This window comes from Nicotiana sylvestris, chromosome 3 (genome assembly GCF_000393655.2).
Source record: "Nicotiana sylvestris chromosome 3, ASM39365v2, whole genome shotgun sequence".
In the NCBI taxonomy this organism is placed as follows: domain Eukaryota; kingdom Viridiplantae; phylum Streptophyta; class Magnoliopsida; order Solanales; family Solanaceae; genus Nicotiana; species Nicotiana sylvestris.
Window position 1 is genome coordinate 211,408,029 of NC_091059.1, and position 7,129 is coordinate 211,415,157.

Genomic DNA, 7,129 nt, shown 5'->3' on the forward strand with positions numbered 1-7,129 from the left:
TATTACTGTTGGACTGGTGAAGATACTATCGTAGTGGGCTTGAATCTCTTTAAAGAGAGTGAGATATCCGCGCCTAAGCTTGAATAATATTTATTTAATTTTCTTCAAATTATTTTTCAACTGTTGATTACTTATAATTTCACCAACACTATACTCTAGCTATGCCCTTGACAATATATGAATGTATGTTAAAATTTTAGAGTGATTTCTTCTCAATCTACCTAAGCGCTGGTGGAACTTAACAACCTAAAATATCCTTGATCGAATAGTCGGAGTGCACGTAAACTAACCCAAATACATATTCAAGAAAACCAATACATGATAAGAGTTGGAGTTGAACCCATAGCCCTTAACTGGTTGTGACATCATAGTCTAACCATTTAAATTATGTGTCTATTGGCATTTCCGTAGGACCAATTTTGGTATCTACTCATTCTATGAATTGCGTTTTGCTTCTAAAAACAAAAGGCAAAAGAAAGATAAAGAAAGCTTCACGCTATTGTTGAAAGATATTTTATTTTATATGCCATCAACTCTTCATGGCGGCATATAATTGCAGTTTTCAGTAAGTGCTTTACTGCTTTACGTATGACATAAGATTTCCAATCTATGAAGAAATTCTTTACGCATTTCTTCTTAGGCCCTACCTTATACCACACTTTTACGGATAAAAATATCTGTAAAAATATAATATAAGGATAATATTTTAAGTTATTTTGGTCTTCATAGACCTAAAAATTTGTAGCGAGTCTGTTGCTCAAACAACCACTGAATTAGTAAAGTCACTTTTCTTTTATTGGTAATAAGAAAGTCGCTCGATTATTCCTATTGCACTCTGATAATTAATACCAAAACAAAATATAGAAATTCACTCATACACTCAATACGTCTCAACCCGACCCGTTATAAGAAAGAATATTGTAAGACTTTTTGGTGGATTTTTATCTTTATAAACGGTTCAGATCGGGGGTATGGGTGGGTTTATATGCTTTGTTCGGGTGTTAACTATTCTATATGGTCCAAACGTCTGTGTGTACTACCAAGTCAACATTTTCACTGAAAAAATCAATAACTAGTTGAGTGACCATCAGAGTGTAATACGGATAGTTGAGTGACTTTCTTGTTATAACTGAAAGAAAAGTGATTTTACTCCATAGTTTCATATAGTTCAATGAACATCTGAGTAATGAACTCAATTTGTAGCACATGAGAGTGGTTGGTGAAGGTAGAAACTTGTCCCCGCCCGATTTTTACACCAGGCCAATAGAAATATGATATGTGTTTGCACATCCATTTTTATCACTTAACCACGATTAATTAATGCATATTTTTACTTCATTAAATCACTTAACCATGATAAGTTGAATTGATTTGGCGTAAACACATAATGCAAATAAGTATTTACCATTGGGGAAAATATTTATTTGTCGATATCAAAGTAGCAAAGATTAAAAAATACATATATAGGTATATGAATTTTGTGGGATTCATCTAATTGTGTAGTACTAAAAGGTTTTCGTCCGAATAATTGGGAAAGTTTAACATTGTTTCTTGAATCTTATGAGATATTTTTGGAAAGTTACTGAATTGTGGATCTATGTTATGTATGTAGAACAAACAGCTTAGTTTCCAAATGCATAAGTGGGCTTAGTTTAGCAGAGTTATGAATGCAGACTACACTGACGCAGCAACTTTTCGCCCAATTTAGAAAGGAAAGTCCAGCCCAAAAATATCCCTAGTCCCCGCACGCCAGTTAAGAATTTGGAATTTTAAAGACTTCGGGTTGAGATGCCGTCAAGGTTGACGTCACGATCCAGATTTCCCGCCGTCGGGATCGTGATGGTGCCTACTAGTGAAAGTTAACCAAGCCAACTATTCCGATTAATTTACCTTTTTTATTTTTTTAATCTCTTAACAATTGCAAGTTAACATATTATAAATAACGAGATAATAATGCGGAAGAACGAAATTTAACAATTAAAGTAATACCAATACGAATCCATAATAATAATCCACCCATAACTGGTGTCACAATCTCACGGACTATCTAAGAAAACTACAAGTAGGGCCTGAACAAAGAAAATACATGTTTGTCTCTGAAATAGAAAAGAACGGAAAGAAACAAGATAGGAAGGGGACGCCAAGGCCTGCGGACGCCTGCAGGACTACCTCGGGTCTTCGATGGACTGAAGGCAGCAACCCCTAGCTAAAGTCCGTATGCTCCAGTACGGCAGTACCGGAATCTGCACAAAAAAGTGCAGAGTGTAGTATCAGTACAACCGACCCCATGTACTGAGTAAGTGTCGAGCCTAATCTCGGCGAAGTAGTGATGAGGCTATGACGCGACAACTACATAAACCTGTGCAATTTTATCATATACGAGAAGCAAAAGTAACAAGAAGCACTAATAACAGGAAACAATAATAACAAGAATTAAACAGGATAAGGCAGAAAAAGGGGAAACATGCCTGGGGTGGGGGGATATCAGGTTATGACAATAATGAAATGAAGTGTTTAAATAAACATCAAACTTGAAGCAACAGAGGTAATAACACAAAACAAGTGCACGGCACCACCCTTCGTGCTTTTACTCTCATCCTCACCACATAAATCAAAGAAACAACACGACATCACTCTTCGTGCTTTTACTCTCTCAATAACATGGCACGACATCAATCTTCGAGCTTTTACTCTCAATAACATGGCACAACATCACCCTTCGTGCATTAATACTCACAATATCGGCACGACATCACCCTTCGTGCCTTAACACTCTCTTACAATATCATGCACGACATCACTCTTCGTACTTTACACTCTTCCTCACCCAAACAAATGAAATAATAATATTCCGACAAGGAATCAACAATAGAACAATACCGTCCCGGCAAGAGAGTCAACAATAGAAACAATATAGTCCCGGCAAGGGAATCAACTATAACCAATCCAGTTTCAACAATTACTTCACAATATAACTTCAACTTGAAACAATACTCAATAATGGTCAACTACCAAGAATTTATCATGAGTCTTATTCGATAATGCTAATAATTAATTTAAACATGATCAATACATAACAAAATCATAACAATCTTAATATGAGACTCAGGGGCGTGCTTGACACCAACGTATAGATACTCGTAACCTCACATATACGTCGTACTCGACTCAAATACATAGCAAATAAGACACAACACTTATTCCCTCAAGCTAAGGTTAGGCCAAACACTTACCTCAAACTTCCACATCCAAACTCAAGCCTCAAACACCGTTTTTCCTTTTGATTCAACTTCCAATTCACTTGTATCTAACCCAAATTAATTTAACAACATCAATAAATGCTAAAGAATTCAACTCCAATGCTAAATTATAGGTTTTCTATCATTTTTCCCAAAAAGTCAAAAATCGACCCCGGACCCACTTGGTCAAAACTCGAGGTTCGGACTAAAACCCGATCACCTATTCACACACGGGTCCGAATATACAATTAGTTTCGAAATCCGACCCAAAATGAGGTCTAAATTTTAATTATTCAAAAAGCCCTAACTCTATCCAAATTCCCAATTTCTACTATAAAAACTCTAGATTTTTGGATGAAGATTGATGAAATGCAAAGGAAAATTGAAAGAAAAAGGTTTAGAATCATACACCAATACTTTAGAGAAGAACTTGTCTATTGAAAATTGCCTCAATGCTCTCTAGTTTTGAAAATATAAAGTTGTGGGCTAATTTCCCGTTCTGCTACTGTTTTAAGTGTTGGGCGACAGTGTTCATTGCGATCGCGTGAACACTGTCGCGATCGCGAAGAGCAGCCTCCTAAAGACTTACGCGATCGCGAGATACTCCATGCGTTCGCGAAGGGTAGACCCCTCTTGGCCTTCGCGTTCGCGGAACGCTGTACGCATTCGCATAGAAGAAAGGGTTGATTCCCAGCCCACCCCCATTTTACTATACGCGTTCGCGTGACATAGGTCGGTTCGCGTAAAGCAGCCCCCAGTGCTCCGCGTTCGTGACCCTGTCTATGCGTTCGTATAGAACAATCCCATTCCCAGCCCAGTTTCCCTTCCGCGATTGCGAGAGTTACTATGCGATCGCGGTGCATGGTGCGACAGACACCAGAAGCAACAATCATACCAGATTTTCCTAAGTGTAAATCACCCTGTGGCCTACCCGAAACTCACCCGAGCCCTCGATGCTCCAAACCAAACATGCACACAACTCTAAAATAATCATATAGACTTGTTCGTGCGATCAAATCGCCAAAATAACATCTTAAACAACAAGTTTAACATCAAAATCAAAGAAAAATCTCAAGAACTCTTAAGTTTCAAATTTCACAACCGAGGGTCTGATTCACGACATTTGAACTCCGTTTCTTACCAAATGTTACAGGCACAACTTAAATATCATATTAAACCTGTACCGGACTCCAGAACCAAAATACGGGCCCGATACCAACAAATTCAAACACGTTTAAATTTCCAAAAACTCTTATAATTTCAGTTAAATAATTTATTTCAAAATTTCATTTCTCGGGCTAGGGACCTCGGAATTCAGTTCTGGGCATACGCCTAAGTCCCATATTTTTTTACGGACCTTCGAGACGGTCAAATCACGGGTCCGGGCCCGTTTACCCAAAATATTGATCGAAGTCAACTTAAATTTAATTTTAAAGGCAAAATTAGCATTTTCCTCAAATTTTCACATAAAAGTTTTCCGGATATACGCACGGACAGCGAACGCAAATTGAGGTGAGATAAAAGGAGGTTTTTAAGGCCTCGGAACACAGAATTGACTTTTAAAACAAGTGAGGACCTTTTGGGTCATCAAAGTTGATCTTAGGGGTATTATCACTTTTAGCGCGCGCCAGAAATTATTTACATCTGGTAACCGAAAAGTCTATAAAATTTGTATAATTTTTGTATATTAGATACCGAATATATATATATATATATATATATAAATATACAAATTTTATGCATTTTTTCGGTTATTATTTTTATAGCGGCTATACAGTTTCATTTTTCCTTGATCTTATGTCTGTATCTAATTGCTTAGAAAAATACTTAATGTTAGGAGTTCAATAATATATTCACAACGTATTAGGAACTTTTTTAAAGTTAACAGATATTTTAAACATTGTTTGTTCGATGAAATACACTTAGAGGGTGTTTGGCTAAGCTTATAAGCTGGTCAAACGGGCTTATAAGCACTTTTTGGCTTATCTACATGTTTGGTAAAATTAAAGTGCTTATAAGTAAGTGCTTATAAGCCAAAAATAAGTCAAAAGCCATAAGTTGGTCTCCCCCAACTTATCAAATTTCAACTTATAAGCACTTTAGGTTTGACCAAAATATTTACTATTCTATCCTAAAATACTTCTTTTTAAAATAAAACTCTTCGTATATCTAGTTCTTCAGCTGCTTATTATTAATTTCAGCACTTTTATCCAAATACGTAACTGCTTATTTTTTAAATCAGTTTCAGCACTTAAAAGTGCTTTAATACTTATCGGCTACTCTAAATCAGCTAAGCCAAACGGGCTCTTAGTCAGTGCTGGCGACTATTAGCGATGGTTGTGAAGTAGTTATTGATGATAATCGTGACTGGTAAAGATAGTTGACAACAGTGATTGTGCGATCATGAATGGTGATAATTTTGCAGGGTGGGTTAAAGTGATGATTGTAGAATAGTGACTGACAGGACAATTGGTGGGGGAAGTGCACAGTTGACCACTAATAACACATGTATTTACTTTTAAGTCACCGTTTAAAATGTCTTTAATCTTTAGTCACCGCTTTAATAAACTTTAACTGCCCTGACGAAAATACTCTTCTGCTCATGTCCTTAACTTTTGTACTTAACTTCAGGACTACATGTCCTTAACTTTTGAATATGGAACTCTAAGTTCAGGACTTCAGGACTACATGTCCTAAACTTTTGAACCTGTAATTCTAAGTTTAGGACTTTAAGACTACATGTCCTTAACTTTTGAACTTGGAACTCTAAGTTCAGGACTTCAAGGCTACATGTCCTTAACTTTTGAACTTGGAACTCAAACTTCAAGACCAAGCGTCCTTAACTTTTGAACTTGTAAGTCAAAGTTAAGGACCTATTGTCCTTAACTTTTGACTTGTAACTGTAAGTTAAGGACTGCTTGTCATTAACCTTTGAACGTGTAACTGTAAGTTAAGGACTGTCTGTCCTTAACTTTTGAACTTGGAAATCAAAGTTAAGGATCTATTATCCTTAACTTTTGAACTTGTAACTGTAAGTCCTTAACTTTTGAACTTGTAACTATAAGTTAAGGACTGTCTGTCCTTAACTTTAAAACTTGTAACTGTAAGTTAAGGACTGTCTGTCCTTAACTTTTGAACTTGTGTCTTTAACTATTGAACTTAACTTTAGGACTTCAAGACTACATTTCCTTAACTTTTGAACTTGAAACTCTAAGTTCTGGACTATGTCCTTAACTTTTGAATTTAACTTTAGGACTTCAGGACTACATGTCTTTAACTTCTGGGAAGGAATTGCATTTCCTGTTTACTCATCACTCTTTTTCTTATTTTCACAACTTTTAGATCTAAAAATAAATTCAAGGAGCTAAGAGCAAATAAACCCTATTACATTAGACTCACGAGAAAGAAAAATAATCAGCACACAAAAGAGTGATCTCATTGAGAAAGAAAAATAGCTTCTTGAGAAAGAAAAACAGTAGCAACGTTTTCTTCAGAGGAATCTCATTTGGAGGCCAAATTTGTGTTACGCAAATCACAGCCATGACAATGAAGACGATAGCAAGCCCAAAAGTAAGGAAAATCTCGTCGATCATAAAAACTTAGAAGGGTAACACTGTCTTTTCATATTAATTTTAATAGACTAGTGGCTACTATTGCCAAGCATTAAAAATGCTGGATAAAAAGTAAATATCACTTTAAAAAATGGCTACCTCACACAATTTTTACACAATTGGTGGGGTGGGTTAGCCTGTGGTCAGATCGGAACGGCTTGTGTTGGGACCGTGGGGGCTAGCTAGATCGGCCCAAGTGCTAGCTTAGCTCTCGGGCCACTAACGCATTGTCCCGGCCCGGCCCCATTGATAGCCAATTTTTATTTTATTTTTTTTATA